The 26523-nt window shown below is 44.9% G+C and overlaps 1 long non-coding RNA gene across 2 annotated transcripts; it reads left to right on the forward strand.

Moving 5' to 3' along the window:
• Window positions 1-353: 353 nt before the first annotated feature.
• Window positions 354-25315, forward strand: LOC310690871. 2 transcript variants are annotated; one of them, XR_014518235.1, is made up of 4 exons: window positions 354-936; window positions 1163-1811; window positions 3825-3903; window positions 19155-25315. It is a non-coding gene; the product is annotated as an uncharacterized lncRNA (long non-coding RNA). The 2 variants fall into 2 exon arrangements; XR_014518236.1 differs by lacking the exons at window positions 354-936; window positions 1163-1811; window positions 3825-3903 and adding exons at window positions 12168-12384; window positions 13547-13698.
• The last annotated feature ends 1208 nt before the right edge of the window (window positions 25316-26523 follow it).

Below are 26523 nucleotides of genomic sequence, written 5' to 3' on the forward strand. Positions count from 1 at the left end.
GGCAACTGCCTCAGGTGGCAGGATCCATAGGGGCAGCAGATTCAACCTCCAAGGAATCCATCGCCCGCTGCTGCTGCCGCCACAGACTCCTTGGAGGCCAGATCTTGAATCACAGAATCATAGAGTTGGATGGGACCCAGAGGATCATCTACAGGTAGTACAACTCCTTACAATGCAGGAATATGCACCTGTCCCTTATGGGGATTGAACCCACAACCTTGGTGTTATCAGCACCATGCTGATGGCAACTTCCTACCGCCCACAATGCCACTTCTACAGCAGCCTCTTAGCAAATAGGAGGTGCTGATGGTCTCCTACTCCCCTTGTTCATGGTGTAGATCTTCACTCACGCCTCCTTCCCTGAGGAAGGGCCCGCCAAGCTGGCACTGCTGTTACTGGGCATGAGCTTGTGCAGGAGAACTGCTTTCTCTCCCTTACTGACTGCTTGAAGCGACTGCCTTCCCTTGCCTGAAGGCAAGATCCATTCAGTATGAGGGGGTGGTATGTTCACAGCAGGGATGGGAAATCTGTGGCCCTCCAGATGTTGTCAGACTCCACCTCTCATCAGCCCCAGCCAGCATAGTCAAAGGTGAGGGGAGTTGCACAACAACATCTGGACCTCGTACTTCAAAAATTGTTGTTAACCTGCCCTGGGACCTCATGGTGAAGAAAGAAGAATAAATCTATAATAATAATAATAATAATAATAATAATAATAATAATAATAATAGAAAATAAATGACATTGTCTGGATGTGCCAGGATTTAAGAGAAATCAGAAGCTTTCTTGATTTATATTCTTTATTGAAAAATGAAAAGTACAAAATTACAAGTGCACAGAGTAAGATAAGACACACACACAAATAAGAAAAAACAATAAATAGTACATGTAGAAAACAAGACAGAAAACAAGATACTGTGTACAGTGGTACCTCAGGTTAAGTACTTAATTCGTTCTGGTGGTCCGTTCTTAACCTGAAACTGTTCTTAACCTGAGGTACCACTTTAGCTGATGGGGCCTCCTGCTGCCGCCGCGCTGCTGGGGCACGATTTCTGTTCTTATCCTGAAGCAAAGTTCTTAACCTGAGGTAATATTTCTGGGATAGCAGAGTCTGTAACCTGAAGCGTATGTAACCTGAGGTACCACTGTACATTACAAAAAGGGGGGTGGTGGAATTATTATTGTAGTTAACCAGACCTTGACCTAACAGGGCATTTATAAAAATGAATTCCAAATATTGTTAAATTTGTCCACAACAAATTTTAAAAAGCTTGAAATTTAGATCAAGTGTGATATTTCAGCAAAGGCCTTTATATCTATTATTTCTGTTCCCTGCCCTTAACCTTTTTTTTTTTTTTGTCACTCTGAGGGAGACAGTACGGCTTTTTGTAACCTCTGGCCTGCGATCGTGAAGTTGCACATGTCTTTTCCAATAGTTGCATTATTTCCCATGTGCCGTCTGTAGCAGCACACAGTAGGCTGGGCTGCTGCGACTCATATTTAGGCCACGTAGTGTGGACGGCTCTTCCTGGAGAGATGTTGCTCACCTCGGTGGGACAGTCTGGGGCAGTTGCTGAGTAAGAGAAGCCAGCGGCTGGAGAACAAGTCACTGATTGTGGTTAGCATGCTAAGCTCCGCCTGCTGTGGATACAGCTAAGGCTGTGACATGACATCCACGGCTCAGGAAGCTGGCGGCTTTCTGATTTCTTCATGCTCTGGATTCCTTTAGACACAAACCAGTTAAACTAGATATCCATATCCTAAGGGGTGTTTCAAATGCCACCTGCCAGGAAAAGTGTGACTTGCGGAAGGTAACACAATTCACATCCTCGTGAGATTTATATAGTTCAGTTCGAATATTGCTTGTATATATATATATTTATTTAGTTATTACATTTGTAGATGTCACAGCATAAAAATATAAGCGATTCCCCATTTTTGCCATTCCTGGGCTCTTTTAGCGCTGTTTTTGCCTCTTTTTGTTCCACTTCTGGGTTCGCAGTGATGCGTGCTTGCATGCACGTAAATGGGGAGTTGCCTGTACAAGATACAGTGGTACCTTGGGTTAAGTACTTAGTTCGTTCCAGAGGTCCGTTCTTAACCTGAAACTGTCTTAACCTGAAGCACCACTTTAGCTAATGGGGCCTCCCGCTGCCACCACGCCGCCAGGGCATGATTTCTGTTCTCATCCTGAGGTAAAAGTTCTTCACCCAAGGTTAGTGGACTCTGTAACCTGAAGCGTATGTAACCTGAAGCATATGTAACCCGAGGTACCGCTGTATAAGGGTGGGCACACCTTTGTTCTGGGTCCTCCTCTGTCCTCCTGCGTGTGAGGGGAGCCCCCTGTTGCAACAGCTTTAAGAAAGATCAGGCTTACTAGCTGCTTTGCTTCTCAATATTCTCTGGTTGGCCTCTGTTATTTTCTCCTACGATAGGGAACCTACTTAAGGACTCCATACGGGCTCTTGGATACCCCATAAGGGAAGAAGGGCAGATTTTGTTTACAACAGAACCTATAAATTAAGACCAGAGATCTCACACTTACTAAGCTCTGCACAACTATTAGCACGTTTATACATATCAAGACACAGGTGACACACTATTAGCATTGATTATGGTGTCATAACTATATAATTGCAAGAACATTCTGGCAGCATGACAGGCACAAATTGACCAAGTGATTGTTACTTAAACTTCTCAGGCACTTAGGGAAACCCCTTCCCATGGAGAATTCCCACAGGTCTAGGCTGAAGCCCAAACTTGATGCTGCCTCAGCCAATGACCTATTTCCTAGGGGTGCCATATTTCAAAAAGTGATAAAGAAGTTGTTGAGCTCCCCCCCCCGCCCCGAAAAAAACTGCAAAAAAACGAAGGGGTTTTTTTTAGCTATTTTGAACTATTTTTTAGGGAAATTGGCAAGAACGACACTGCCAACATGGCTTGCCATATGTCTGGATTTCCCTTGACATTTTTAAATTTATTTTTATTTGCCGATTTCTGCCTGGACACTGCTTACAACAACAGTATTTGTTTAGGGTGCTGGGAATTGTACCTCTGTGAGAAGGGAAGCCACAACTGTTGAAGTGATATTAAATGCACTTTAAGGGGATGGTTGTGGATATGTTTTGTGACCTGAAACATCCTTCTCTCTGGGCATGAGTTGAGGCCTACTCAGGAGTATGTGGGTGAGGTAGAACAGGAAATTGTTATTTGCTTAGTTTGGAGAGCTGACAGAAGAATCTGGAAGGAGAGACTGACAGGGTTTTTTTGTGTCTGTTTCAGAATTGGATTAGGGGCATAGGCAAAAGTCTCTCCCCCCTTGTTAAACTATTTTCTGTGGTCATGGAGGATTGTTAAAGGCCTTGTGGCATTTGTGTGTGTGCATTTTTATTTTTTCCCCCTCCTTTGTGGCGTCTAGTATTTCTACCAATATGCTACTTGCGTTAAATTGCTGGGCTGGGATGTTGCAGAAGCTCAGTAATGTAAATACATATGCTGGTATGAATATTTTTGGTGGGGGGAGCCAGCCTGAGTGAATCAAACAGGGTTATACCAGCACAAATCCAAATACTCAGGATTAAATAGTTTGCCAACTGTAGCTTCAGTGGAACAGAGAGGCAAAAGGTTCCTTTTTATGTGGGACTTCTTACAATTCTATACCTTCCAACATTTATCTGATGAAAATAGGATGTCCCATTCCATAATGATAATTTTACTATTTATACCTCACATATCTTACTGGGTTGCCCCAGCTGCTCTGGGTAGCTTCCAACATATATAAAAACATAATAAAACATTAAACATTTAAAAACTTCCCTATACAGGTTTGCCCTCAGACGGCTCGGGGGTCGGATAGCTCCATACCCTCCAACATTTCTCCAGTGAAAATAACGACACCCTAAGGTAAAGTGAGACATTCTGGGATCAAATCAGAAACCGGGACGGCTTCTCTAAATCAGGGACGCCCCTGGAAAATAAAGACCTGCAATTCTATTGACAAAAGTATTAATAAAGCTATAGGACCAACGGGGACGCAGGTGGCGCTGTGGGTAAAACCTCAGTGCCTAGGACTTGCCGACCATAGGTCGGCAGTTCGAATCCCCGCGGCGGGGTGAGCTCCCGTCGTTCGGTCCCAGCTCCTGCCCACCTAGCAGTTCGAAAGCACTCTTAAGTGCAAGTAGATAAATAGGGACCGCTTTATAGCGGGAAGGTAAACGGCGTTTCCGAGCGCTGCGCTGGTGCTGGCTTGCCAGAGCAGCTTCATCACACTGGCCACGTGACCTGGAAGTGTCTTCGGACGGCGCCGGCTCACGGCCTCTAGAGCGAGATGAGCACGCAACCCTAGAGTCGGACACAACTGGCCCGTACGGGCAGGGGTACATTTACCTTTACCTATAGGACCAACAGCATGGTTGTTCTAGTTTTGGAAACTGGGCCAGCGGAAATAATGCATAATCCAATCACCTTTTTTGAGTATACAAAATCATCCATGTTAAACAACTACTTTGGGCTGATTCAGATGTTCAAAATAGTCTGCTGGTCAGAGGCTATTATTCTATGGCTATGCCAATATCTCCTCAGTGAGTGACTTTGGTGCCTGAAAGATACACATATTCATGTTTGTCATGCAATGGCTCGTATGTGTGAATGGACCATAACAGAGAACTCTCATACCAAAAATAAGAATGCATTGAATCCAGACTGAATTGGATCTTAGTGCCAAGTACAGATAAGTTACGTTGGATATAATCCAATGCTTTCTTTCTCAGTGGAGTCACACACTGAAATTAAGGCTTCTAGGTGTATTTATAAATAAATGCAGGTAGGTGTGCTTCATGCAGATGATTCCCGTAACTGCAGCAGCTGAAAAATACTGTATGTTTCCACAATTGTGCAAGTAGTCAGTGGGAGGCTGTGCCTGCATACACAGCCTGGGACATATGTTAAGATTCTTCCTGTATATTGACCTTGGTTTCACGTAGACAGCTGAACCAGCTCAGATTCTGCATGTCTGAACTGGCTCTGCAAGATTTCAGACCTCCAGATACAGACTAAGGCCAGAAGGAGAAATATCGTATACATAGTTTGACATATTGCTTCATTTTTAAATGGGTTGACTCAATATAGTAAGTTGCTTCAACTATTCTTTATCTTTCTTTCCGTGTTCCATAAGATCACAGCTGGTCTGTTTCTAAAGCCCCCAAACCGTTGAGGAATCCTGTAAACATTATCAAGCTTACAGATCTTGAAGGACAGCTCTGGCAGCAAAAAATGTGGTATAGGAATTGCTAAATAAACAAGCAATGCTGAACAAATAAACAATTAAGGTGTGGGTGCTGATTTGCCAGTTCACACCAGACCGGAATGGTTGTAAACCGGCATTTGCTGAATCATTGAAAGCCCTTAGTCATGTGAACACAATCTTGCTGAGTCAGAGCAATTTGCCATGTAGAGCACAGGAAACAAGGGCAATAATGGGTTGAGCCATTAGCTTCCAGCTGGTTATACTCTGGGGACACCCTCTTGGCAAAATGAGGGATGCGCTTGCCATGATTAAAATAGCTGCTGATGCTGTGTGCATTCTGTAGATTTTCAAATGCTATTAAAAACCCAAACAAACCTATTGGCTATCAGTACAGTGATACCTCGGGTTAAGAACTTAATTCGTTCTGGAAGTCTGTTCTTAACCTGAAACTGTTTTTAACCTGAGGTACCACTTTAGCTAATGGGGCCTCCTGCTGCCGCCGTACTGCTGTCATGTGATTTTTGTTGTCATCCTGAAGCAAAGTTCTTAACCCAAGGTACTATTTCTGGGTTAGCAGAGTCTGTAACCTGAAGCGACTGTAACCCGAAGCGTCTGTAACCCGAGGTACCACTGTACATATTGTTGTAGTGAGTTCCATAGTTAGCGATGTTGTGAAAGCGTCTTAAAATCCCATTGGTTTCCTTTTTCATTATGAAAAGGGAAATATAGTTGCCTCCCGTTGATTCCTGCCCCCCCCCCCAAGTTTATTTCCACACGCCTCTGTAAATGCAATCCCATCTCTAGATGTGGGTAGGAGAGAGGTTTGTGAAGTAGTTACAGCAGAAAAGTGGTAGACAGGGAAAAGGTAAAGAATCCCTTGCCCACCGGCTTCAAAAAGTGCTTTCCCCCAAGTTGATTTCTGTGATGGTTCGCATGAGGGGCGTAGCTTGGACTATATTACAGTGGTACCTCTGGTTAAGAACTTAATTAGTTCCGGAGGTCCGTTCTTAACCTGAAACTATTCTTAACCTGAAGCACCACTTTAGCTAATGGGGCTTCCCCCTGCCGCTGCTGTGCTGCCACGCAATTTCTGTTCTCATCCTGAAGCAAAGTTCTTAACCCGAGGTAGTATTTCTGAGTTAGCGGAGTCTGTAACCTGAAGTGTCTGTAACCTGAAGCGTCTGTTACCCAAGGTACCACTGTACAGCACTAAAAAGGTGTGCAACCTTTTGGTTTACATGAGCAGTAGGATTAGGAAAGTGGATTAGATTAATTAGATTGAATGCAGCAATGAATAAGGGAGAGATCTTCTGCAGCTGGCTAGAGTTTAGTGCATCCATTTAATGGAAGAATGCACTCGGATCTGAGTGTTTTGTGTCTCAATCCAGCAAACACCTTGCAGGTAGACTGCTGTACTTGGATGTGCAGAAGAGGGATAGCTGTCTTTAGAGGGATAACTCAGCCAGTAGAGCACAAGACTCTTAATCTCAGGATTCAAGCCCCACATTGGGCAGAAGATTCCTGCATTGCAGGGGGTTGGACTATTTGTCCCTTGTGGACCCTTCCAACTCTACACTTCTATGATTCTATAAGCCTTCCAGCAATGGACCACCTGACTTGGTTGACCAGTAAAAAACAACAACCTCCAAAAGCTATGATGAGGCAAACCTTTATTAGGCCCAACCAAAATGTCACAAAATAGAAAGCAAATTTTTGAATTCTCCCAAACCCCTTTATGAGGCTGGATGTTACAAATGGCATTGTGGGGGAGGGGGGAGCCAAGAAGTTCCCAGACACGGAAAAATACACCTATCTGTGGCTTCAGTGGCACGTGGCCTGGGCTCAAGCACATGACAAGTCTAGCAAGTGAAGCCAATCCTAGTGCACTGGGATGGCCTTAGTAGTGGGAGGAAACTGCCTAATCTGGAACAACCTGCTTTCCTGCTGCTGTCACCTTGAGCCCTTCATGTAGCACCTAGTTAACAGAGAGGGTTTAAATAGGCTCTGAAGCATAGTCAGGAGGGCAGAACTCCATATCTAATTTTGCACTGCATCTAGGTTTCTGAAGAAACTAGTGTGTGTAGGGGGACTCCCCACTTTACTCTGCTTTTGTAGGAATGGATGAAATGCTGTGAATCCAGTTGGTGGAATGATGTATTGCATCTCTTAGTCCAGAATTCATACGCAGGAATGTGCAATGCTTTCTTAGAGTTTGAGGCTCCAAAGGGATATTAAGATCAAATGTTCATGGATCACCCCCCCTCAAGTACATAAATGTTTTCCAGGACTATTTTGAGCTATGAATTGGGCAGACACTTGCGTGACTTCCTATATAGTGACAAAACATTTTAACACCTCTTTGATTGCAAATAAAACGAAACAGCAACTAGCGGATCGGTTACAGGCTGTTGCAGCAATTTAAGAACCTAAAAATTGGGAGTCGTCATCGGGAACACTCCACACAAGCACCAGCAGTCATATTCCAAGCACAACTCAATGGCGTCGGGCGAGGCCTGGTGATAACTTGTGTTCATATGCTAGCTCGGCAACGAAGCTAAGCAGGTAAGCTTGGGTCAGTCACTCTCAGTCTAATAACCCACCTGCAAGGTTATGCAGATACAAGGGGGGAAATGATCCTCCACTGAGACGCTTATAGGAAGGGTACGACATAAATGAAACAAACGATGGGTCAAACTATTGCCATCTGAACCGCCCCTTGCCACGAGGCAAGAGGTGCTGTGAAGTAACAGATGTAGCAGAAGCTGTAGAAATGTCAACAGACCAATTTGGAGGTTGTGGATGGGTTTTGCTTCCCACTCCCTCTCTCCATTGGCTCTTTGGCAAAATGTACTGCTGACCAAGGCCTCCTGCCAATGCACAGAGGGGTTCTCAGTAGCACATCTACAGAAAACTGCCTGGTGGAGGCTGACCACAGTTTGACCCTCAGCACCCTCAGACCTTCCTGTTTGGCCTAGTTTTGGGTGCCAGGTGTTGGAACTGGTCCAGGGTAATTTGAGTTTTCAGCTTTTTCCTCTCCTGGTTTTACTGATGTACTGCAAATTTAAAAGTAGCATTAGTCGAAATTATTTGGGTGAAGCAGTCAGAAATATAAGCTAGCAAAAACAAAACAAAACGAAAACCTCCACAGCAAACTTTTCAACAAATTTGGAGTCATTATTATTATTAAGTCTTTATTTTGTAGTCACTCTGTGAGGTTTTTACATTTCACAGACTAGATTGTTGCAATTCAGAAGTACACGTTGGTGAAGGCCACATAGTGAGTCACTGACTTGGGACCAGGTCACTTAGGGCCAAGTCTCACCCTCTTAACTAAGACAAATGGTCTGGGAGGGGAGAAGGGCGAAGCCAGCAAGTTTCTATGGATGCATGGACTAACCACAGGATTGCAGTAACAGGAGGAAGTATCTAATTTCACCGCTGGTTAAGCAAGTCCTGGGACAACAAGGTTCCTCAGCAGTGGAAGTGCTAGTGGGGTGGGATTTAAAGCAGACTTTTGGAAATAATATACAGAGAAAATACTGTCTCGGAAAATAAGGTTGTTTGTCGTTGGTGGGGTTCCTTCGTTCAGGGAAATGCTTAAAATGTGTAGATTATTATTTTACTTCAAGGGAAAAGGTGCAAGATTAATTGAGCACTGCAAATTGACAAGTTATTTTCTACCTTATTTTCCTCTTTCTGATGATATCCTGGCAGAGTACATCTTTTGGAAGGGTAGAAAGGTATGGCCCATATCCTTAATCCAGTGATACTTTGTTTTCTTTACCAAATAAAAATCAGTGTACTCTTCACGTTCATGGCTTTATAGTGGTGTCCATATTTCACCCTGAGTGGCTTTTATCATGGAAAGTAGCTTGCAAGAATAAATTCCCTGTCTGAAGTAAGAATTCTTTCTGTGAGTGAAGGATGTTGGACGCCACTTGCAAGACCATGTGAGGCCCAAACTGCATATTCCTTGGACTTGAGAGCACATAAGTAGGTGTTATAGCTTGGCATATTCAATTGAAAAATAACCAAAATATTACTAAAATGTTTTTCTTTAGAACTACAGAATAGCAGGCATTGTGGAGGAAAGGCTACTAACAACTTTTTCTACTTTTTACCACCACATTTATTTACTGTAATGCTAGAATTTTATTTTATGCAGTGGATCTAAGTATGGCTTGCACTTGCACTTAGTAAAACATAACACAATTTTGAACATAGTTAAATTCAAAACACAGTGACTCAGTCGCAAGTCAACAGCGATCACTTGTTTTATTTTTTTCTGCAATATAGTGCCCCCAAAGGAGCTAATGTTTCTAACAAGATAGTATCTGAACTGCAGCACTAGCTTTTACAGCGTGATGCCCCATCCACAAATGTAACATGCTGACCAAGTATATACCATTACCTCAATTTAAAGAATGCAACATCCTGCAGCAATGTTTTTTTAATCCCCTAATCTAAAACCAAAACCCAGTTACTCTACATTACGAAGTTAAATCTGAACCTTTGCTTTCCACAATGCTTCCTAGCAGAGAAAAATCTTGCATTTAAATCATACGTATACCTCTTGCAGAAATTTCTGCAATGCAGTGACTGTTAGAGGAAGAAATAGTAATCGACGTGTTTCTGTGATATACTACCCCAAACCTGAGCAAAGCTTTTTTAATTTTTCCCCCCATGATCAAGTACTGCTCCGAAATTAAATTAAAGCAATAACGTGCTTCTCGCAGTGCAGTGCCAAAATCCTTACCAACTCCCCCCGTCCTCTGCAATGCAGTAGTAAAAATCGGGAGCAAGATCCCACCCCCAACTGCAGTGTCTGCGTCTCACACGGTCCGCTCCTAAGGCTGCCCCTTCAAATAATTTAGCCTTCCACCGGGTATTTTGGGAGGCTGATGTATACGAGGGTTTTCTGGACACGGGTTGTTTCGGCTCAGCCAACGCTTTCTCTCCCCCCCCCCGCGATCTAGTGGACCAGGCTACTCGTGTGAAAGGAGCCTCTTGCGCGTGCCAATACAGCACACAAAAAAGTTGCGGGTGGTTTGGGAAGCCTCGCCGGGGAATCGAGGGACGGTCGCTGCCAAAGTGAGCTTCTTTTGCCCGGGGGAAGCCCCGATCCCCACGATCACCGCCGCCGTATACGTGGCGGGGGGAACCGGGGAACTTGGGCGCCGCCGGTTCCTCCCCGAGTCAGTTCTGCTTCCCGATTGCAGAGCGCGGAGGGAGGCGGCGGGGAAGGAGAGAGTAAAGGAAGGAGACACGCGCTCCTCCCTCGCCCGCCCTCCTCCCCCGGGGCTGGGCTCCAGGCAGGCGGTGCCTGCAGCTCGCAGCTGCCCCGCGTGAGACCCGGCCAAGCCCGGCGCTCCAACCGCAGCAGGGGCGGGCTGAGCGAAGGGCGAGGAGCCGGCCCAGCCGCGTGCGAAGAAGCCGCGCTGCTTTCCCGCCTGCGGCCGCTGCTTGCATAAACAAGGCGGGCGGGATGCCAGAGGAGCTCCGCCGCGCTCGCCTGGGAAGGAGGGAGGGAAGGCAATGAAGGCCGGGACAGCACCGAGAGAGAGACCAGAGGGTGGCCTGACCTGGACTCGAGGGCAACAGGCAGGCGGGGACGCTGCCTGGGTGACCTTGGCCACAAGTCCCAGCCTCTGCGCCTGACTTGCTCCCCACGGTTGCTGGGGAGGGTAGAAGGGAGGCGAGGGGGAAGCTTGCACGCTCCTCCGCCTGGAGCTTTTGGGGGAAAATGTGGGCTATATTAGTGGAACGAAAGCAAAGCAAACAAACGCATCCCCGAAGTAAACCCGCCGCTGTCGCCTGCTTCCAGAGGGCTAGCTGTTGTTTTGTGGTTGGCTTGGGCTGTGTATAGGCACCATAGGGGCATTCCAACTCCTAGGGGCCATGGTCCCTTCGCTCCCCCTCAGAACAAAATATTTGAGGGGGTCCAGCCGTGGGCATAGCGGGGGGGGGGACAGTGCCGGATTTATCTGTAAGCTAAACAAGCTGTAGCTTAGGCCTCCACACGATTGGGGGGCCCCAAAAAAATTAAAGGAAAAAACACCATGGATATACATCTCCAAAATATAAGATAAAAAACAAATAAAATAGAACCTCCATACAGCAACAGTGTTTTGTGTTGTGTAGGCTCCTATTTGTTAGGTGTGAATGGCTTTAGATACCTATTAGGTCCATAAATTGCCATAGAGCATATATTCAACACAAAAAACAGCGACAATTTGTTGTTGACAAAGGACAGCTGGACATATAAAGGGCCCTATGACCTTCAGTAGCTAGGGCCTCATCAAACCTAAATCTGGCCCTGCGGGGGGGGGGGACAGCTGCCCCCCCCAAATCAAGTAAATAATGAAAATGCTTAACTCACTGACGAACTGTGTCACAGATAACTTGATTCTGCCCCCCCCCCCCGATATAAAGCCCGCTCCCATAAAATAAAACATAACCCCCCCAAAAAAAATTAACAGGCATTGCAGTTCAAATGGTGTGTACGCCCCATGCCTTGTGATCGATTAAGTGGGCTTGTTTGTTGCCCCCCCCCATCTTTATTCAATGCACACCTGGTCTGCACTATACCTCAAAGGGACATTCAGAGCACCTTTTCCTTTTTTTACCTCAAAAGAATCCTAGTTTCCCCCTTACAGAGCTGCAATTCCCAGTTATCCTTAACAAAACTATTGACACCCAGAATTCTTGTGGGAAAGCATGTGCTTCGGAGGTACAGTGTGTACACAAGTAACCCATGTTGCTAGAAGTGGCGCTTCTGGTTGTGTTTCTCTGTGTGTGGTTCTCACGCTTGAATATTGGGTGCCCTGTACACTGATATGCAAGTTCCCTATACTGTATGCAAAGATTTTCCTTTGTTTTGAACGGAGGAGCAATCATATGAGCCATGGCCTACAGTAAGTGTTAGAACTGCTTTGTAGGGCTACCCCTGCAAAGGGAAGGGAGCTAGGGGCCCAACTAGATTGTTTGTCAAGTGGCTTGGCCTTGTTGGATTGTGTGTGTGTGTGGTGTTTGTTTGTTTTTTAAAAAAACCCAAATAGTTTATTGGGGGATGTTATTAACTCTGACCCACAGAAGGGACTCATCAAAAATGGGACCTGCTATTTACAATGTGAGGAAAGGTGAGTAAATTAGAATAGGAATAGAAGCCCTTTAAGACATTTTGGAATGATAAAATAGAACCTGTTTCCTTTGAATCAGAAGATTATCAATCAGATTCTTGAATGTGGATTTTAATCATTTGCAAACATGGGGTGCCTTGCTTTTGTGTGTGTTTATTGTAAGGTTTTCTAAAGTGTTTTACGGTTTTTTGCATGTTGGTTTTGTAAAAAATGTTCAGATGGTTCTGAAGAACCTGTGTAGAATGTTAATATATTTTCATAGTTTTAAATTCAGTTTCAGTTTAATGATTTATTTCGGAAGCCAAGCATAAGTTTAAATTGTATGATCAAATCTAAGGTAACATTCACACCACACATTTAAAGCATTATACCGCTTTAAATGGTCATGGCTTCCTCCATGGGTGTAGCGGGGGGGGGCAGGGGGCCAGCTGCCCCCCAGATCAAGTAAAACAATAGAAATAACTAACTGACCAATCACGTGGGTTCTGCCCCCCCTAACAAAAGTCTTCACAAAAGTCCTGCCCCCCCCAAAAAAAATCCTGGCTATGTCCATAGCTTCCCTCAAATAATTCTGGGAGCTGTGGTTTGTTAAGGGTGTTAGGTGTTCCCGATTAACTACACAGAGCTACAATTAACAATGATTAGTGTTAACAGTCAATCTCTATTCATAGGGAACTCTAGGAGTGGTAGCACCACCCTAAACAAACGTGCAGTTCCCAGGATTCCTTGGAGGAAGCCATGACTATTTAAAGTGGTATAATTGTGTTCCAAATGTATGGTGTGAATGTGGCCATCAATTATGAATTTAAAAAGTCAGCCACTAGAGTCCAAGCCATGTACCAAACATCAATGCCTGGTTTGGCCATAGGATTAAATTAGGTAATGATCCGGCCAAAGTGAACCACTCTGAAATCTCACCGACTTAACTGGGACAGACTGACGTCGTTGCGTCATTTAGCCGCTGAGTTTTGCACAGTCACTTTCCCACTGGTTTGCAACACACATCTACTTCCCGTGCCACTGTTTGCACATTGAGCCAGGAATAACCTGGGGGAGGAGAGATTCTGCAAGAGCTCAGATCTGTGGAACTTTCTCTAGGGGTGATTATCCCACGGTGCAATATGGAGCAAAGAGGAAATGATCTCTTTTTATGGACTTTCAGAACAGGAGATACACTTCTGTGCTGAAGATGGAATTGGGAAACAGGGGCCTTCCAGATATTTCCGGACATCCGTTCTAGCCAGTGTGGGGAATGGCTGCAGTTCAGTAGCAAAGAATGCAGACGATCCCAAGTTCAGTCAATGGGATCTGCAGGTAGGGCTTGGGGAGACCCTTGCTTTGAAACCCTGGAGAGTCACCCCCAGTCATTGTAGAGTAGAAAAACATTTTATCAATTCATTTAATTTCTATACTGCCCTTCATCTGAGGATCATAGGGCAGTTTACAATACAAAACCACAAAAAGACATAACATAGCAACCAAACAAGAACACACAGTTTGTTATGTACTGAGTTGAATAGGATCCAAACTGAAGCAGTCTGATTGGTCCTAGAACAATAGGATCCAAATTGCAGCAGTCTGATTAGTCCTAGAACAATAGGATTGAGAATGCAGCAGTCTGATTGGTCCTAGAACAATGCAGCAGTATGATTGGTTGGCAGGAACCACCCAATCCTGCTCCAGATAGAAGTGAATCCACAACCTGATTGGCTTACAGTAGAATTCCGGAATTAGCCAATCATGTGCAGCCCATTGTGTAAATATTGTATATAAGCAGATACTGTGAGGGGACTTTCATTCATTCCTCCTCACCACTATGAGCTGAATAAAGAGCATGAAATCACTTTGCGACTCTGAGTATATTTCACAGTTTAAAAGGCCATAGATTGTTCAGTTAGCCAAAGGCCTGAGAAAGAGGAACGTTTTCGCCTGATGCCTAAAGATATGTATTGATGGTGCCAGAGGATGTTCTTCCTTGGGAGAGCAGTCAACAAGTGGGGAGCCACCATTGAAAAGGCCCATTCTCATGTTGCCACCCTCCGGGCCTCTCACGGAGAAGGCACGCAAAGAAGGACCTCTGATTTTTTAAAATAACATTTGATTAATTTTCCAAAACAAAAAACAAAAACCAGTAACAATATCAAATCAAAATAAATTGACTTCCCCCTAGCCCCTTCCTTGGTTCCATTGTTTATCAACATACTGCATGTCCGTTGTAAAGTTATAAACCATTGTATTACTTACCCATTCAAAATTAAATTACAAGTAGTATTAAAACCCTTCAATAAACTCCTTCCAATCTTCCTTAAATTCGTAATCGTCTTTTCCTCTTAGTTTCATTGTCAATTTTGCCATTTCAGCATATTCCATTAATTTAACTTGCCAATCTTCTTTAGCTGGGACACCTTCTTCTTTCCAATGTTGTGCTAATAATATTCGTTCTTTAAATAAGTTCTTTGGTGATCTTAGTAAATCCACTCCGGTAATACCTAGTAGGAAAGCTTCTAGTTTTTAAACAAAAGTTGTTTTAAACATCTTCTTCATTTCATTACAAATCATTTCCCAATATTTCTTTACAATTTTACAATCCCACCACATGTGGAAAAATGTCCCAAGAAGGGCCTCAGATGATGATTGCAACTACAGTTGTCAAGTGTTGGCTTTGAAGAGGGATTGATTGTTAAACCACTCTGGGAGTTGTACCTTGCTGAGAGGAGCAGAGGTACTCTAGCAACTCTCAGCAGCTTTAACAAACCACAGCTCCCAGAATCCTTTGGATAAGACATGTCCGTTTAAAGCGGTGTCATAGTGCATTAAATTTTATGGTGTGACTGTGGCCTCTGTATAAGGCAATTTCCTATATTCCATAGCCAAAGGTCGTGGATGGTGGGAGTCCTGACAATGCCAGGAAGCTTCCCAACCCTGTTCTAAAAGGAGAGGGATATTTGTGTGTGCCAACGTTTATGGTAGGTTTCAGGCAATCTGCTGAAATTAATTTGAAATGCTTCGTTTGCTGAGTTCTGCGAACTTTGTAAACTGCTCTGTGTTTATTTTATGGGGGGGGGAGAGTTAAACTAGACTGGGGGGGGGGTCAGGTGGTCATTTTATGATAAAAAATGGAAGTGCCGGTACTCTTATATTGTGGTGGGTGCCAGCACAAAATGGCTGCCATGGGCAGCAAAAAAAAGGAGAGAGGTGTCATTACTCCATACTGGTGAGTTGGCTGAATGCAGCTGAGAGGAGGTGCGGTTGGGGTTGGTGCTGCATTAAAGAGCGCACTGAAATTGGGAGCTGGGGAGAAAAGGAGCCTCCCATAGGGTACTGGAGAGGTTTTGGAGACTGTGGAATTCAGGAATATTTGTTCCTCTTAAATGGGAGTTTGGGAAAAAGCGGGGTTTATGTGGAGGCAGTTGTGACCCTCCTGTGAAGTTTTTCAGAGCCAAGGTAGTGGTGGGTGGTTGTGCATGCTTGTACACAAGTTTTCCGGCGCTTGTTTGGAAGGTAGAACTGTATGGGGTGGGGTGTGGTATTATTGTAGGTGTTTGTGAAACTGAGGTAGCCTGGAATGTAGGGCAGTCTCTTTAAATAAAACAACAAGGTTATATTCCAACAGCATATATATATATATATATATATATATATATATATATATATATATAGCCTATGCACAGCACTGCAGTTTTCCCTGCAGAGAGATTTATTACCCTTCTTTCCGGAGAAAGCTAAGGGATTGCTCCCTCCACCATCCACCCCCATGCTATTTTTTGGTGCAGTCAGATTGGTTTGCAAATGCAGTCACACGTAGGCACAGAACAGCTGCAGAATACAAAACACCAATCAAGGTGTCTAGGCATTCGCTCACCCTCTTTGCCTGGTTTTCTTTTTCTTTTTTTGGCACAGAGGCACTGCAGAAGTTTTTGAGAGAGGCGAGCTTTGTAGGTCGGCGTGAGTTTTGCTAGCTGCTCCTCCTAACCTAGAATTCACCTAACTTGGGCAGCATTCCACATTTCAGCTATTTTACAGTGAAGCCCTTTGATGTTGTTTGGGGTTTTGTTTTTTTTTTAAAGAAAAATACGTAATCCCCAAGGAAGTTTATACAAAAACCAAGGTCATCTCATGTGCCAGCAGCTGCGTTAGGGCAATTTGTCTTTTTGACCCTGACCGATTCGTGCCGCAGCCCGCTGCTCTCACTTGGGTAATTAAGATAAACTTGCACGTGTAGCAAAATGTTTGGACACAGTTATCAGTGTGCACTGCGGCTCGTGGTTTCCTTGCCCACAGGCATGCTGGCTTGAAGGAACTTGCTTGGCAGTTGATTAATAACCTATGAGCAATTGGCTCTGGAACTGGGTTGAGTAGATGATTCACCAGTATATTTTAGTCCAGCCTTCCCCAACCCAGTGCCCTGCACTTGTTTTGGACTTCAACTCCTGTTGGCAGTAGGCAGCGTGGCCAATATCTGTAGTCCAAAACGTCAGGAAGGCACCAGGTTTGGGAAGGCTATGTTTAGTTCAACATCTCTAGGATGCCAGCTTCTCAACCAGCTGCTATTGCTGCGTCTTCAACAGAGGCTTGGTACACAGATGTTAGCTGACAGTGGTGTTTATCCCCATGCCGTAATGAGTTTGCCATGATTTTTGCTGCACACCAAACTATTGCTAGGTGCACAAGAGCAGCGCAGGCATTTCCCCCTGGTCAGTTGGCAACTCTCTATTCATTTATTTTATAAATAACTATCAGTACAATAGGGCAGGTCCCTGCCCCAAGGAGCTTACCTACATTCTAAAATTTCAGCACGCAAGGGAAACAGAAGAGGCAGGAGTAAAGAGGAAAGCAATATGCAGTTGTTTTGGTTGCACGTGCTTCAGTAGTCTTTAATACAATCTTGAGTTAACAGCAGGGGATGAAAACTCGGGGGTTGAGCCAAATGTTTTCTGAAAAAGCTGGGCTTAAATGAGAGGTTTAAAGGAAGGAACAGAGGTGATATCATGCAGGGTTCCTGGAAGGCAGTTCCAAACATACCAGGCACCATGAGAACAGGATGTTAGACTACTGTAGATGGGTCTCTGAAATCATCCAGGAGGAGTCATTGTACATCCTTATGGTCAAACTCCAATGGTAACTACTACACTTCCATCACCTTATTTCTGCCTCCTCACATCTCATGCTAGAAGGGGCTATCTCATGCTAAGGCCACCCCAAGACATCTTGGGGCCAGAGGTGCAAAATCCAACAACATTATGCTGTTGTGCAATTCCCATTCATTTCAGTTGGACTCCCTGCCAGATTGTGCTTTGTGGGTCTAGACTGTCACTCACACCCATCTCCCTTAATGGCACCAAAAGCCTGCTTGCTGCCTGAGGCTGCTGTCACATAATATGACTGGCATTGCCCACAGTTCAACAAAAACCAGAATCACCATACCATGACTTAATTTAATTGCCATTGGGGTTTGCATAGCACCTGAACACCCACACAGCCAAAACTATGACCTGGTATCATAGTGATGCCAAATGATTGACAGGCAAGGTAGCGCCACCCACCTGTTACACTGGCTCCCACAGGGTGCGGTGGGAAAGACAGGGATGCAGCCTAATGGCAGGATCAAGTTCCTAGATTTAACACTAAATGGCAAACGAATGGCTGGACTTCAGTGTAACCACCCAAGAGCAAGCGGACAGCCTGTGGTTGTAAGAGAGACACCTGCCCAGCAACACTTAACATTAGGAGAAGAGTTTTACAAGCTCCATTTAAAAAAAACAAAAAATCCCCAAAATACACCTTGTGATGGTGCCCCAGTTCGCCCAGAAAGTGAAATGCGACTGTATTATGAAAGGCAGGAGACTTAGGAAAGGAAGTGTACCAGCCAGGAGAAGGGAATCGATGGTGATGGGAGCTGTTTCAAGACCAGGTTGGGAGCATAGGAAAAGGTGATGATGCAGGGACCAAGGAAAGAGACAGTGGCCACAGAAGCCTTAGGAAAGGTGGTAGATGAAGCAATAAGCAGAAGCCAAGGAGTCAAGGGAGGCGGAGTTGGCAGAAGCCCTGGGAAAATAAAGCCAGGCAGAGCCAGCTAGGAATAGACGAGTTGCGGGTGGCACTGGCCCTTTCAGCCACACCATGAATAGCATGTCCACATACACGTTCTCTCCCTTTGTGAGCATCTCCCTAGTGCAGGGGTGGGGAATATTTTTGGCCTGGCAGGCCAGATCTTTGTCTTACACCCCATCCTGGGTCCACTTTTACGGGTGGGTCTGGGAGCCCCACTCGTCAATTACCTGGTGTCATGATGATGTCTGCTAGGTGATTGCTAGGTGTGCGATCCCACCGCACCCTGTCAAAAGTTGACTTCAGGGGTCCGCAGGGAAGGGGATCTCCTTCACCATCACACAGTTTCCGAAAGGGAACATGCTGGAAACACAGCACAAAGCCTGGTTGAACCTTCCTCTGCTCAGGAGCTACTGAGTTCATGTTTTAAGCTTCTCCAGTTCTTTCGAACGGTACAAAACAGAGAGCTTTGGGCAAAGCACTTTTGAGTGCCCCAGTTGGCTACAGCAAGACCCCAGAGCACATAGGAGGAGGGGTACACCCAGTGGGACATGGAACACCCCTCATTTGAGGGATGTTCCCATGAAATCTTCAAAGCTTGAAAATTACAGGCCGGCTGGGACACTCGAGACCAGTTGTTTTGATCCCTTTTAGTTTAGCTTTCCCTTTAAGGAGGCAGATCTGGCCATTGTTTTCAAGATCGTGTTGTTTTTTATTTTCAGAGTCTGCTTTATTGGATCAGGGCAAAGTCAAACAGGGTCCACCCTGCCTGGCAAAGCCACCTGCCATGTGCCTTTCCAGGGTGTTGTCTCCAGCCAGCAGGAGGCCTGCCTTTCTCCCACCATCCCATGTGAGTTGCTCTCTTCTGCTCCTTGTGTTTTCAAAAGCCGTATCCATCTGAGAAGGGCTGTTTGTTTAGAAAGCCTTGCCGCTCTCGGTCACATGTGCCGCCCATGTGAGGCGCATTCCATTTTTAGCCACAACAACTTCTTCACTAGACAGCTCTGCTGCAGTGACATGTGCAGAGCCCAGGAGGGGAGGAGACACGACACGTGTATGAGCAGGATCTGAGCCGTGAGCGGGGTGTGTGTGTGTAGTTTTCTGGCTACAGGAAATTCCTGTTACAAAGCAAGGCATGTTTTATTTTGCAGGCTGAGAGAGCAAGGAGGGATTTCTTTTTTTAAAAAAAGAAGAAGGGCAGGCTCAATGAACCATAGTGGGAGGAGGAGGAGGAGGGACAAAAACAGCCACCCTAGACCAAGAGATCTGTCTGTTTGTTTGTTTGGGTTTTGCGAATATGTCACTAATCCCTTAGCAGATATTAAAGGGGAAGGGGAGGTGGGAGTTTGGGGAGGGGGAGCCCTCAATGCAGAGGAAACTGCAGCACAGCCAAATGTGGGGTGTGTTTACATCTGCAGCGGATTTCAACGCCCTTTCTCCGTGAAATAAGCAACAAAATGCACCGGGGGGGGGGGGGAGGAGAAGGCGGGCGTTGTTCCTTGCCGTACACAGAACATGTAAAGTGAAATGTTCATTTGGACCAAAGAGATTAATTAAAAGGCAAAGTGCAAGCTTTCAAGTCACAGAGCAAGGCTTTGCAGATTCAATTGGTTTTGAAGGGGAGGGGGGAGTTTTCAGTTTCTGAGCATAGTATTTTAACCCTATATCTGTGAACTGGTTTTTTAATAATAATAATAATAATAATAATAATAATAATAATATAATATACGGTTATTTATTTTCATGGTACAGAAGATAAATTTTTGAGAAAACAATTGTTACAACAGTAAACAACAAGTAACTTGTCCCGATAAAATTATAGTACAGACTTTTATCATGCCATGTGTTAAAGTTTCATTTGATTACTCTTAAGAGATCACGTCACACTTTCCCTTGAGTGCTGGGTGGATTCCTGCCACAATCTGAACCATTTATGTATTCAAATAAACATTTGCCATATGTTATAAAAGGAATATGGATTGTGTTTGCCCTTTGCCGCTCCCACCTGGCATGTTAGTTTCTCAGCCAATGCTATTGACCATACTCTGTTATACCAAGAATCAATGTTCAGCCCATCACCGGTTTTCCAACGTCATCTGTGGACTGTTTTAGCCTGTCTCAAATATAGGGGTCTGAGTCACATCATTCCAACCCCAGTTCTGATTTAGCCGGGATGGCTTTTTATTTTATTTGGAAGTTGTTGATTTTGCAACCAGTGGCTGCTGGCAAGCAAATTTGCAAACTTTTATTCTTGGCAATCAACAGTATAGAAGTGCACAAGTGGCTGGCGATACCATTATCTTTTGCAGAGCCAGATTGGGCCGCTGTCAGCTTTTGACATCCACAAGCCCAACCAAGTGCATCTGAAAAGGCTACATGTCCCCAGGCTTAGCAGAAGCCTGTCCTGTTGCTATGTAACCTTTATCTGTCTTGTCTTATTTTCTGGACCCAAGAAGACAACTGCGCATGCTGTACGAAGTTGGAGCAGACAAGTTGTTACAGAATCACTACACACAGGAAAACCACACAGGAAATAACAAGATTAATAAAACCACTTCAGTGTTCATTCACACAAGCGATAGAGGAAAAAATGCCCTCTGGGGCTGATATATGTCAGAGAATTCCCACATGTCAGTTCCGGCATTCCAGTGGAGCTCTATGCTCGGAATGCAGAAGGCAGCCTATTCTGATGAAGGTTAACTCCTTTGACCTGGAGAAGCCTTCGAAAGCAAAGATTATTTTCTCGTGCTTTCCCTTTCCCCAAGAGATAGGAAACTCCACAGGCAGCCCTTTACAGGGCTCATTCTCTGTGAGATATGTTTATGCTCATCTACAAATGCACATGTTGAGCAGAGGGGAGTGGGCAGACACCCAGACAGAAAGGGCAAGTCTTTAAAGCAGCATCGATTTCCCCAGAGCAAAGCATATCCTCTTGCAAACTACTGGGGAAAAAATCAGATCCCCCCTTTCTCATTGGCTACAATCAAAACCACCAAGCTGTTCCCTTCAGCCCTCTTCCAAGTACAGTGGTACCTCAGGTTACAGATGCTTCAGGTTACACATGCTTCAGGTTACAGACTCCTCTAACCCAGAAATAGTACCTTGGGTTAAGAACTTTGCTTCAGGATGAGAACAGAAATCATGCAGTGGCAGCGGGAAGCCCCATTAGCTAAAGTGGTACCTCAGGTTAAGAACAGTTTCAGGTTAAGAACGGACCTCCAGAACGAATTAAGTTCTTAACCCGAGGTACCACTGTAGATGAAATGTCCAACAGCTAATAGCCACCAGAACTCAGATGTCATTATTGCTCATTAATCTAAAATACTCAGCTTTATGAGCAAAAGTGTACTTTAAGAGAAGGTCATTTTGTGTTTGCATAAGCATTTATTTCTGGAATTCTGCTTGGAAATGCCCCAGGCATCAGAAGGGCTTATGCTTTATGCTATATGATATGGGTCAGGCATAACAGATCCAAACATAAAGTATCTTAATTGTGGCAAAGGGGGAATAATATCGGTGTGCGGACAAATAAGAAGCAAAGTATGGTAGTTTCCATAGGGCTGGAGCAGAATTGGGTATAACTGTTTGAAAGAGGAAGTGAAGAGCAATCATAAATTCCTGCATACCTTAACCAGCTCATGCATTACCTGCAATTTAGGGGAACGGGCTTAAATTTGTCAAGTGAACCAATGTTTTTAGGTGGATTTAGTCCAATCTGAAATTAATTCACTGGATGGAAGGAATATATATAAAGTTGTTTCCATTGATGGCTGAGAAATCAAATTAATATTTGGTTTCTGATCATTTGACTACCATTGCCATTTGCATTATGTTGCACTACCGCTACTCACGTAATTATTTAGCATTTAATTGGTGGTCAGTACAGAAACTGATTCATTTAAGATTTCGGCTCTGTTGCAAGCAGTGGAGTTGAGGGTAATAACAAATTATAAAACAGAACCTGTAAATAAGTCCGGGGCAGCAGCTAACCTGTGGACAGAAGATGCTGTTATATTCCAAGCTCCATATGCCCCAAACCAACATGGCCAATGACCAAGGATGATAGAAGTTGTGGTTTAACAGCATCTGAAGCGACACCTGTTAGCATTGGTGCAGTGCAGGGCTACCTTAAGTATTGCTATTATTAGAGAAGAGTTCTGCTTCTGCTACTGAGTCCTTTTCCATTGAATTAGGTAAAGGTAAAGGTACCTCTGACCGTTGGTCCAGTCGCGCATGACTCGGGTTGCATGCTTATCTCGCTCTGTAGGCCAAGGGAGCCGGCGTTTGTCCTCAGACAGCTTCTGGGTCATGTGGCCAGCATGACTAAGTCACTTCTGGCGACCCAGAGCAGCGCACAGAAATGCCGTTTACCTTCCCGCCAGAGTGGTACCTATTTATGTACTTGAACTTTGACGTGCTTTCGAACTGCTAGGTTGGCAGGAACAGGGACCGAGCAACGGGAGCTCACCCCATCGCGGGGATTCGAATCGCCGACCTTGTGATCGGCAGGCCCTAGGCTCTGGTTTAGACCACAGGTCCACCTGCGTCCCTCCATTGAATTAATGAACCATTATTTCCTAACAAATAAAAATGGTGGTGAGGGCACCAAGCGAAACACATTGCATGGACAACAGTGCAGCAGGGTGGCAGCAGTGTCTGATGCACAGCTCACCTTGGGACAAAAATGGAGGTGACATAGGTGCATACAGGCATGCAAAGGGAGAGCGACCGCAGCTGCACCAAGCTGACTCCAGGAGCCACCTAGTGGCCAGAGGTCGTAATGTCTGTGTGGCATGCTGTGATGATGCTGTAAACTGGCAAATACAGTGGTACCTCAGGTTAAGAACTTAATTCGTTCTGGAGCCCCGTTCTTAACCTGAAACCATTCTTAACCTGAGGTACCACTTTAGCTAATGGGGCCTCCCACTGCGCCGCTGCTGCGTGATTTCTGTTCTCATCCTGAAGCAAAGTTCTTAACCCGAGGTACTATTTCTGTGTTAGCAGAGTCTGTAACCTGAAGCATCTGTAACCCGAAGTACCACTGTAAATGTAAAAAGCCATAAAAGCGTTTTGAAAATTGCGAATGTCCTGTGAACAAATAATTACTGTAGAACAGAGTTCCTTCTCGTCTCGTGGCAAATTCCAAAGGACTTTCACAGCAAAGCACAAAAGGCATCCTAAAGCCCAACCGATTCATTGTGGCGTAAGCTTTTCTGGGCTGAGCATTCCATGAGACCTTAGAATCACAGAATAGTAGAGCTGGAAGGGACCACGAGGGTCATCTAATCCAACCCCTTGCAATACAGGAATCTTTTGCACAATGCGGGACTCGAACCCACGACCCTGAGATTAAGAGTCTTACGCTTTACCAACTGTGCTGCCCCGCCTTATGCCACAAATAGATAAGGTTTGACTTTAAGGTACTCCAAGATTCCTTTTTGTCTCCAGGGTTGTGTATGTGACAACGCTAGGGAGGTGGGGAGAAGGCTGGGGATGGCACTTCAATAGTGTCACCTAATGTACTACAACAAACAAACAAACAAAAGGTAAAGGACCCCTGACAATTAAGTCCAGTTGCACACGACTCTGGGGTTGCGGTACTCATCTCGCTTTACTGGCCGAGGGAGCCGGCGTTTGTCCACAGACAGTTTTTCTCAGTCATGTGGCCAGCATGACTAAGCCACTTCTGTCAAAACCAGAGCAACACACGGAAACACCATTTACCTTCCCACCGGAGTGGTACCTATTCATCTACTTGCACTTTGACAAACCTAGGTTGAAGTAAATGGGTGAGGGAAGGCAGAGGACCCAACCAGTTTCGAGGCTAGGTAAGAAAAGGTTAAGATTTAAAGACGCTTCTTAGTTATAGATTTAACCCAAGGAATGCTGGGAGCTGTGGCTGTAGGAGAGAGCTGGGGGTTTCACATAGACTTTTCAGCCTTCATACATGGGTGAACACAGGAATTTTCCCCCTGGGGCAGTGGGCAAAGTTAGTTTTCCCAATAAGTGGACAAAGAAGTATAAACTGCACTGGAGAACTGGCCAACCGTTTCTGGTAGATTTGGTGACTGAGCAGTGGCAAGACCTTGGTGGCCTTACCTTTCAGAAGCTACCTGCTCCAGTTTCTCAACTGGTAAGGCCTTCTGTTCAATCTGTGCATAGAGCTGGCCTCTAGATGCTGGCCTTCCACCCACAAATGAAGCCCTCCGTTCTTTCCTTGGCTGTCTCTAGCTTTTAATGAATTGCACTGCTGCTGCCATCAACTTCACAGCTCCCTTACTATTTCAAAATGCACAAGAGGCATAGACAACACTGCAATACAGTCTTGGGTTTGTTCTGGGTTACTCTGTAAGGTGGGCATAACCCATGCTCTCTCAGCTCTTTCCATATGAACCTACTTGGACCCTGCTATCTTCTGAGGCCCTCCTTTGTGTGCCCCCTCCTCGAGAGGTTCGGAGGGGAGCAACACAAGAATGGGGCCTTTTCTGCAGTGGCTCCCTGTCTGTGGAATGCTTTCCCCAGGGTTGTTTGCCTTGCACCTTCATTATATACCTTTAGGCACCAGGCAAAAATGTTCCTTTTTAACCTGGACTTTGGTTAATCCGATTTACATCCTTGGCCTTTTAAAATGTGTGTGTTTTGTGGGGGGGTATTGAGTTGCTGTTTTTATTTTTATTAGGTATTTTGTGGTTTTATATCTTGCTTTTATTCTGTGAAGTGCCCTGAGACCCACAGGTATAGGGCGGTACTGAATATAAATTCAGTACATCACCATCATCCAGTCCTGTTCTTTGCAATATGGGTGTAAGAGTTATTTGCATTGGCTATGACTGTATTTTTAAAAAATGTTTACCAGCTGGGAGGCAGGGGGACTTTTTGGGGGTGGGGGTGGTGAAGAAATAAGACCTGTGTTAGAAATATTATGCATTCCCATCTTCATTGCTACCTTTTGTTTTTGGGTACCTTTTGTCCAGTACACAGCTACACTAAATCCTGGCTACCTGAATTGTTTTCTGCTGGGCAGCTATTATTACTCCACCAAGGAAGACAAGAAAGGAAAAAAGGACTAAAAAAAAAAAAAGAACCCAGAAGTTCCTTCTAAAGACAGTGGGTGTTTCATTCTAGTCATCTCTTCATCTGATTGGCTAGATCTGCTTTCCTAAATGTCAGTCATTGCTATGTCTTCATTCGTTGGTTGAAAACCCTGAAAGACAGGAAGAGGTAAGTTTCTCACAAAACAAATCGGCAAATGTGCCTGCGTGTTTTGCCTCATATCTTGTGTTCTACAAGGTGTAAAATCTTCCTGCTTGCCTGCCTGCTTCGGAATACAGAGCACTAGTAGCTCTCCTGGCAAACACCCTTGGTACCACAAGATGTCAGTTCCCAACATTTCTTTGGAGGGGAAGCCATTACAGTTAAACTGGAATTGCAGCTACACTTCAGGGTGGTTTGTGGGCCTTCATGCCTTGAGATAGAAGGGAAGGCGAATCTGACAATGGTTTGGAATCTATTAACATTAACGGAATCTTCAGAACAGGTGGGCAGAGGCAGAACATAGCAAAATTTTACATTTCTTGTTGTCACCTGCTCCTAAACCCTAAATAGTGTGTGAAAGAGGATGAGATTCTTGGAAGTGTGAGGTCAACCAGCTGTACGCTTGACCCTTGCCCTTCCTGGCTTATTAAGTAGTCAGAGTATCATGTGTCAAGTGCATTGTAGTCAGAAACAGTCTGGGTGGGTGAGGACAGTGGTCAGTGAATGCCTCAGTAGGACCTGATAGCACACGTGCCATGGGTCCAAGCAAGAATTCCCCAAAGCTACTTTCTGTATGGACCCTGAAAATGGAAGCAAAACTATCACATCACCCTGCTCCTAAGTCACAGTGGAGTTAAAGCTGGGTTTGAAACTGATTGTATTTCTCTCTCTCTCTCTCTCTCTCTCTCTCTCTCTCTCTGTGTGTGTGTGTGTGTGTGTGTAGTCCACATGACATCTTCCTCATCTAAGTGGCAGCCCACACTTTGCCCAGCCTAAATTCAGATTTTACCAATCAGTGCATAATCTGATATGGGAAGAAACTCCAATATAAAATTG

Source organism: Podarcis liolepis (assembly GCF_965112155.1).
Source record: "Podarcis liolepis genome assembly, chromosome: 13".
In the NCBI taxonomy this organism is placed as follows: Eukaryota; Metazoa; Chordata; class Lepidosauria; order Squamata; family Lacertidae; genus Podarcis; species Podarcis liolepis.